The sequence below is a fragment of the Coregonus lavaretus genome (assembly GCF_964263955.1).
Source record: "Coregonus lavaretus genome assembly, chromosome: 13".
NCBI classification, from domain to species: domain Eukaryota; kingdom Metazoa; phylum Chordata; class Actinopteri; order Salmoniformes; family Salmonidae; genus Coregonus; species Coregonus lavaretus.
The window spans coordinates 20,771,609-20,779,281 of record NC_140000.1 but is presented as its reverse complement, the minus strand read 5'-3'; positions in this window follow the sequence as shown (position 1 = coordinate 20,779,281).

Below are 7,673 nucleotides of genomic sequence, written 5' to 3'. Positions count from 1 at the left end.
TGGGATGGATTTCTCCACTTGTTGCCATGGGAACAAACAAGGTAAGAACTTTGAACCCTAGCCAGGAAATCCCCAATGCTCCGAACCCGCTGAACCTTGTGTTTATGGAGTCCACTTTATCAAATTATTCAATGTAAATACACTCTGGTTCACTGGGATTGTTTTTATGATTTCCAAACTTTTTTTTCTGTCTGTGAAGTCATGTTTTCAGCACATCAGTTTCCACCAGCCCAGTAAAGCACAAATAGAAGCACGTATTTTTGTAACCGTTCAGACAAACTGTTGAAATCATGTTTCAATGTTGTCTGGGTGCCAAGTGTGCTTCTGGTTTAGCCAAAATGGTCTAAGGCGGCAGCAGTAGGGGTTTTGAATGCAGAAATAAGCATGTACCCAAACTAGTTTGACAGGACCTGAGTGAGTTTTTTTTTATTTTCTTTGTCTGACAGAGATTACGTTTGTTGACCGCTCCTTGATCCCAATCTCAATTATTTAACAGAAAGCTCATGCTAGTTAATTTTTTTAGTTGATGCTTCTCACAGAGACAAGGAAATCTTTTTTGACCTTTTTTGAACCTTGATAGACTCCATGTTCCATCTCTTTTCCATGTTATGAGATTTGTGTGGCGGCTTGGTGAGGTAGAAAGATGAGTTTGTTAGAGGGATGATGAGACTATTGGGGTAGTATATGGTCATGGGGGGGGTAAGGGAATGGTGTAATTATGTTGGGAGAGTGGGGATGTAAAGCGGGACGGTGTTCAACTTTAATAAAACAAATAGTATGTACACAAGGATAGGATTCACTTTGAGACATTCCAGGGGTTGTTATATTACAAGGCTGTGGGAGAAGACTTGATGGGAAATGTGTGTTTTTTATGTTGGTGTTCTTACATGTGTATTTAACATACAGATTACCAGATTGTGGTCTATATGAAGGCTGTTATGGAGTTGGGTTGCCCCACAGACGCTCAAAAACAGTGAAAGGACTTTATACCATGATAATGACTCACTGTGTGCTAGCGATGCTGTTGTGTTTGTATAGTTGCCTATCTTGACTCTCACTTCCTTGAACTGGTGAAGAGAATGGAGGGATTTCCTTTGCATTCTCACTAGTGAACTTCAGGCAAAATGCAAATTAAGGTGATCGCTTGAGTAGATGTTTGTTTCAATACATTTGCCTGTTGAGGAGAGTTGCGAGACTGGTTTTGTATGATTGTTTGGTAATTTGTAGAAATCGTATTATGCTGCTTCTATGAGCTAGCTGGCCAACGAGGTACCCGGCCTCACTACCCTGGAACATATAGGCGGCAGGTAGTCTAACGGTTGACGCGTTGGGCCAGTAACCGAAAGGTCGCTAGTTCAAATCTACGAGCCATCAAGGTGAAAAATCTGTCTGTGCCCTTGAGCAAGGCACTTAACCCTAATTGCTCCAGGGTCACCCTGGCTGTGACCCCACTCTCCGAGGGTGTCTTGGGGAGAGTTAGGATATGCAAAAAACACATTTCCAATTCACACATGCGTATTAATAGGACAAATATAAGCAAAATATATTACATACTGTATGCTTGCAATTAATTGGCCTTTGGCTTGAATGTCTTTCTTTTTGGCACCCTTTTGCTGTAATAGTCTTGGCATATTATAATAAAGTATTTAAATGTTTGTTCAGTTGTAGCCCAGCATGGGTTGCTGTTGTTGTCTGTGTGGGTTAACAACAAACCAGCCCTAGCCAGAGTCCAAGCCAAACTGCAGTACACCGGTAGCGTTTGCTGGCTAAGAGTACTTAGCACCTCTGAACAGAGTGCTGGCCGTCATTTGTAAACCGATTCTACATGTAGAATCGTGCTAAAATGTCGTCAGTCAGACGTCCACCAATGGGTGGTCCCTAAAACACACTGTGCCGAACGACCTGCAGATCAACATTCGGTGTGGTGTGCGTGGTCCCTTAAGTTGGGTTTCACACTGGGTCACAGTGGTAAATTATCCTGTTCTGGCAGCTCGCTGAGGCTAGCCCTACTGTGGAGATGACCCTTGACACTGATCCCCACGCAGTCTGTAAATGTGAAAAGCCACATAGTATTTTAATTGGACTCATATTTTCATCTTTGATAATGAACAATATCTCCTTTTTTTTGTTTTTTTGTCTGAAGGTACATTGAGTAAGGTTGTGAGGATCTGTGAATCTGTTTTGTTCGGTTTCGTATTTATTTTGAAAGGCGCATTGTGTGTATGCTAACTGTGCTTTGTAGTGGCCACTATGACTTTTAAGGGCCCTCTAGATTTCAGCCAGCCAGAAGAACATGAACAAAGCTTGAAAAAGGAGCTCCTTTACATGAACAGGTAGTACACCTAGGATAATGCCAAATGATTGGGGGTTGATTTTAATATCAGACTATTTGTTCATAATTAGACTTCCTCTTTGTTTTACTCAGGCAAGGACATAATTATGTTTGGTTCCCATCCAATAATGGTCAGGAATTGCTACTGCAATATTTATAAGTTTGATAATGTGTTAATATTTGTCAAGGAATGTATTTAATGCACTTGAGTCGTGTATAGTGTTAATCACAAACTAAAGTCAATGAACTGAAACTTGTGTAAAGGTTTCTCATGCTTGTGCTTCCTTTACTGTCATCGCTGTGAATGACAACTCACATATGTTTACTTGTAACTTCTTGCTATTAACCTATATTCCATTGTTGCAAATGTCAAGAATTGAGAACAACAAAATGCAGGTTAAGGTGATTGGCATGTCACTGCTGGGTTTTAGAGGTTCTTTTTCACCAATAAAGCAAAAATAAATCAGTATCAATATCTTCTCTTGGCTAGATTGGTACTATTTATGACTTAATTCATACACCTCATTCACCAGTGGTTTATTTTGGTGGACAAGGGAAGTAGCCTAGTATGTAGGCTGCCTCCACAACTGTAATTAACTCCATTTGTTTTGTTTTTATAATCTCATGCATCCATTACATGTTGGTGCTCAACAGTCAACAAGGTTATTTTCCATGGGAGTGACTGACTGGATGGCCCACCCAATCACTTGCTGACTCACCCATGTCTGCCCCGCCCTCTTCTCTGTCCTGTTCAGCTGATGCAATTCTTAAGAGGGATGTCACTCTCCCTCCCTGCATCTCTTTGCTCCTTATTCTGCTTATTCCCTGTCCACCTCTTTTCCTCTCCCTTAATGTCCTCTCTCTAAGTTGTCCTATCATGTTCTTACTCCTGCTTATCTCCATTCATGATATACCTTTCCCACATTACCTAGAGTGTTCGTGACTGTACTTCAAAACAATAACTGAAGCAGTCGTTGTAAATATTGAATTTCTGTGTGTGCCTTCGCTTGAGTGTGTATGTGTTTGTCTTTTAAGGTAGACTGGCAGGGAAGTTTGCCCTCCCACAAGTCTTCCTTGTATTGGTTAAACTCCACTTGTTTGCCTGTGAACTGTCACACCCTGGGTCAATGTTAATCAAACAGAACCAGACAAATTCCACGTTTCACCTAATCATCGATCCTATCGCAGGTTATCATGGGTGTCAAACATACTGCAGGCTATGTGCGTCTTTGTCTTACATTGTCTATTTTTGTCCATTTTAAAGGGACTAAAAAACAAACGTGTTGAACCTATTTCACCTGTTTACTTGATTAGTTCCATATTAATCTTTCCTAGTGATTTGACTTGTCATAATAGTTGTTGAGGGATGGAAATGTCATCCTCTGCCTTTCAATGGACAGAAAGTGTCAATCCAACCACAGAATGAATGAAATCGCCTGTAGCCTACCACACTTAAATAGGATAAATGAGACCTCCCTTAACTTTGCAGTGAATGTATGCATGCCCCTGTGCTTTCACCACCTTGTCTCTTTACCCCACAGCTTGAATACACAGCTTTGTTTCTTTCCCAAATTCCCATCACACCAAAACTCTTTCACATGACAGGTTTCCTTTTGTTTATATATTTTTCTCTCTCTCTATTTATGAACTGTCCTCTCCCACAAGGAATAGCTGTCCCCTTGGATGTACTTTAAATGGACTACTCTGAGAAGATTCTGTAAATGTCTTTTCTGTCACATGCATGGTTTAAATGCACCATGTTAAATATCAGAAAATACAAATTAGTATTTTTCTGTAAAAAATTTACATTATTGATTATTAAACAGCTGAAATGACTACAACAACAAGTCTTCAATGAACTGCGTGTCCCCTTGCAGATATTGCACAAGCATTGCCCACTTTGAAACAAACATTAACAACATTATGTAAGGATGTGGTGTCCTCAAGTGAAATGGAATGTATTGTTTTTTTTATACAATGATGATGGCCCATTAAATGACAAAATGAACATTTTGTTAACAGCACTCAATTTATTGACAGAAAGATAGGATGTGGTATCAGAAAAAAGCTACTTGATGTTAGGCAGATTGACATTACTTACACCTGACGGTAATTTAAAATGTTATCAATATTTTTTTACTAATCTTAATCCATATTTGTTTCCTGTTTCTGAATAACACATGTTTGACTTCCATAATGTCAACATTTTAATGTTCTTAATAGAAACATCATAGTATGTTTTTTTTATTTGTTTATCCAAGTTAAATTGGACCTCAAGTTCTGTAGGTCAAGAACACGCTCGGGTTGATGTTGAGTGATGTAAGACTGTTGTGGAAAAAAGGAAATGGAGTTGAGCTGAAAGGCACATCTTATCAGTGTTGCAATAGTAGTAAACTAAAACAGCACAGGTGTGGCCTTATTTTTGGGCCTGGAAAATTACGGAAACAGCTGGTTTGATTTTTTTTTTTACATGGACACGTATGACTGATTCACACTTAGATAACCTCACCTCTGAAAGATGGGGTGATGGGAAAATATTTGCCTCCAGGAAGAGTGTGTCCCGCTGCTCAGTGCTTACACAAACACCAACTGTGCCCTATGGTCCATTGTAGAGTAACCAGACTGCCCTAAAGGGAGTGGGCAGGGTGGCTGTGGCACAAGACAACACCTCTCAGTTCATGGCCATTACATTTTTATGATGGCATCATCCTACCCACCTCTCAGCCCTCTGACAAGCGACTTCCTCATTTCAACATTGCTCTTTGTTTTGGGGGTTAGGGTATATTTAGAAACACTATTTCAATCTACATACTTGTCATGTAGTTATTTTTCTAGTCTCCTCAAAAACGATTTGGTATTTATTACATGTTAGTTGTGTATGGCTTACTTAGACAAGTGTCTTTGTTTACGTCCTATGTCTGTCTATATTCCCACTGTGAAATGCAGTCCCATTTTCACCCTAATGGAATACTGGGCCAGCAGACCAGGGACCGATTGCACCAGTTGGGTGAAAAAATGGTATTACATTCTAGGTCGGGCGTAGCAATGTCCAACTTTGGGATCAGAATTTACACCTGTTGCACCAACCAAAATAAGATTAGTCGTAGCTAAATCCGGTGTAAGTAATGCGTGTTCATGAGATTTGATGCTTCATAATTATGGATGGTAGGCAGCGCCCGTTACTAGGCTGTTACCATCCTCATGGCAGTTCTAAAATAATGAATTGTATAAACCCTGAATTGCTGATGCTATGTATTGGCCATTGAGAGGCTTTGAAGGACCGGTCGGCCATATTGGCACTCCCGATTAGGAGCAGTCCTCCATAGGAATGAATGGAATTCTACAGTATTTCAATTAAGTGTTTCAAGGACAGAATTACATGTATTTAGGTATTTTTTGTTGTTGTAGTGGGGACAGTAACATTAGTACTCTCTAAAAATATATATACTTTAAGGGAAATATTTTATGTTTAGCTCACATAATATAATTTAAAAGTATGCATTAAGGTGTCTGTAATAGAATAAACGTGTCAAAAACGAATGTAGACATTAATAAATGCATTTCTATAGCTTCGAAAATGTTTTATAATTGAGGAGTGCCAAGATGGCTGCGCGAAGGCTTCAATACAGCGCCCCCTGTTAGTCATCCAGGGTTTATAGACATAATAATAATAATAATAATAATAATATGCCATTTAGCAGACGCTTTTATCCAAAGCGACTTACAGTCATGCGTGCATACATTTTTTTTTTGTGTATGGGTGGTCCATCATTGGTTCTAAACTTTGCAAGGCGTCCTTCTGATCACTTCACAAAGCCCACCACTATGCATGCATGTTTGCCTAACCACAACTGGATGGATTAATCAATAATGACTGTGGGAATGAATATCATTAAATGACGGAAATATTGGAATAAAGTAGGCTAATGCCATTGAAGGCATTTATCATAGTGTTGCTTACAGAAACTCCCAAAGTCATCCAACCGTTTTAAAAAGCTAGCGATAGCCTTGTGTGGTCAGCTATAATTTCAGCGTTATTGCATTGCTTTGAGGCAAGCGTGGGGACTCGTCTTGATAAATCAATCGATGTCAGATTTTTCTTTTCACGGAATATCCGTTTGGATAGCCTACAAGGCTGGGCAAAATGTTAGTCAAATTGAGGTGTGTTTTCTAGCCGCCTCAAAAATGATATGGTATTGGTATATATTACATATTAGTTGTGTATGGCATACTTTGGAAATAAAGACACTTCTCTGTCTGTCTATATGCCCACTGTGAAATGCAGTTCCACTTTCACCCTAATGGAATACTGGGCCAGCAATCCAGCACATTTTACGTCGGACGTAGAGTTACGACCCATTTACGATCTACTGGTACAACCAGCCCCAGGAGGTCCTTTGTCCAAGCTGTCCTTAATCAGGTTTATGTATGGGGGTTGGTGTGCTATGTCTTGAATCAGGCCCCTTTCCCCATTTTGCACCGCTTGAGGGAAGGGGGTGCTTTGTTGTACCCCTCACTGGTGACCTACATACTCTGTATTGAGTGCACTGTCATATTTTTCTCCCCTCTTCTTTGTCTGGATACTTTTTGTTTGTGAAGCCAATGTCCCATTCTGTCCCCACTGCGGAGACATCCGTCACCATCTAATTTTAGTGATTGCAACAGCAAAAAAACTTGGTGTTAGGTTAAAATCAATATTTTTCATTATTGTATGTTTCCTTTTCTGGAGGGTGCAGAACTGTCATTGCCTTGTAACATGGTCCCACACTCCTACATTTGATTTTATTCTTATGCATGTAAAGAAGCAACTTAATCACCTCAGGATGTAATTCCCATTACTCTGGGAGCTGAATACAGTGTTTTGGTACTTTTGATAATGGCACCTTCACATTATTTGAGCATTTGACTGTCACTGGGCTACAGGGAGATGTTTATATTGAGCGAAGGAAATGTTACAGGATGGCTTCATTGACCCTTTATGGACGGTTATATAACATAGGGTTATACGCATTGTATTAAAATGGTATCCATAAAGCTTGATTTAATTAAGCCGGGAAATAGTCAAAAATACAAATACAAAAAAATAAGGAAACATATGGGCGCTATTTTACCCATCACAGGAAATGAGTGTTTCTAGTCAAATATTTTGATGACAGACTTTTTAAAAGGTACTCCCAAAAATTTGTGGGCTGGGCTTAGCCCAGTCTTTCTCGGTGGTGTGTCACGTGCGTTGGTGACAGTCTGTCAGAGTCAACGGCGGCGTATGATTGGCTTACAGATTTAAGAAAGGGCCCTCCCATAGGCTGTCCGAACCCACGTCACTCCGATCAGCTGTTAGTGC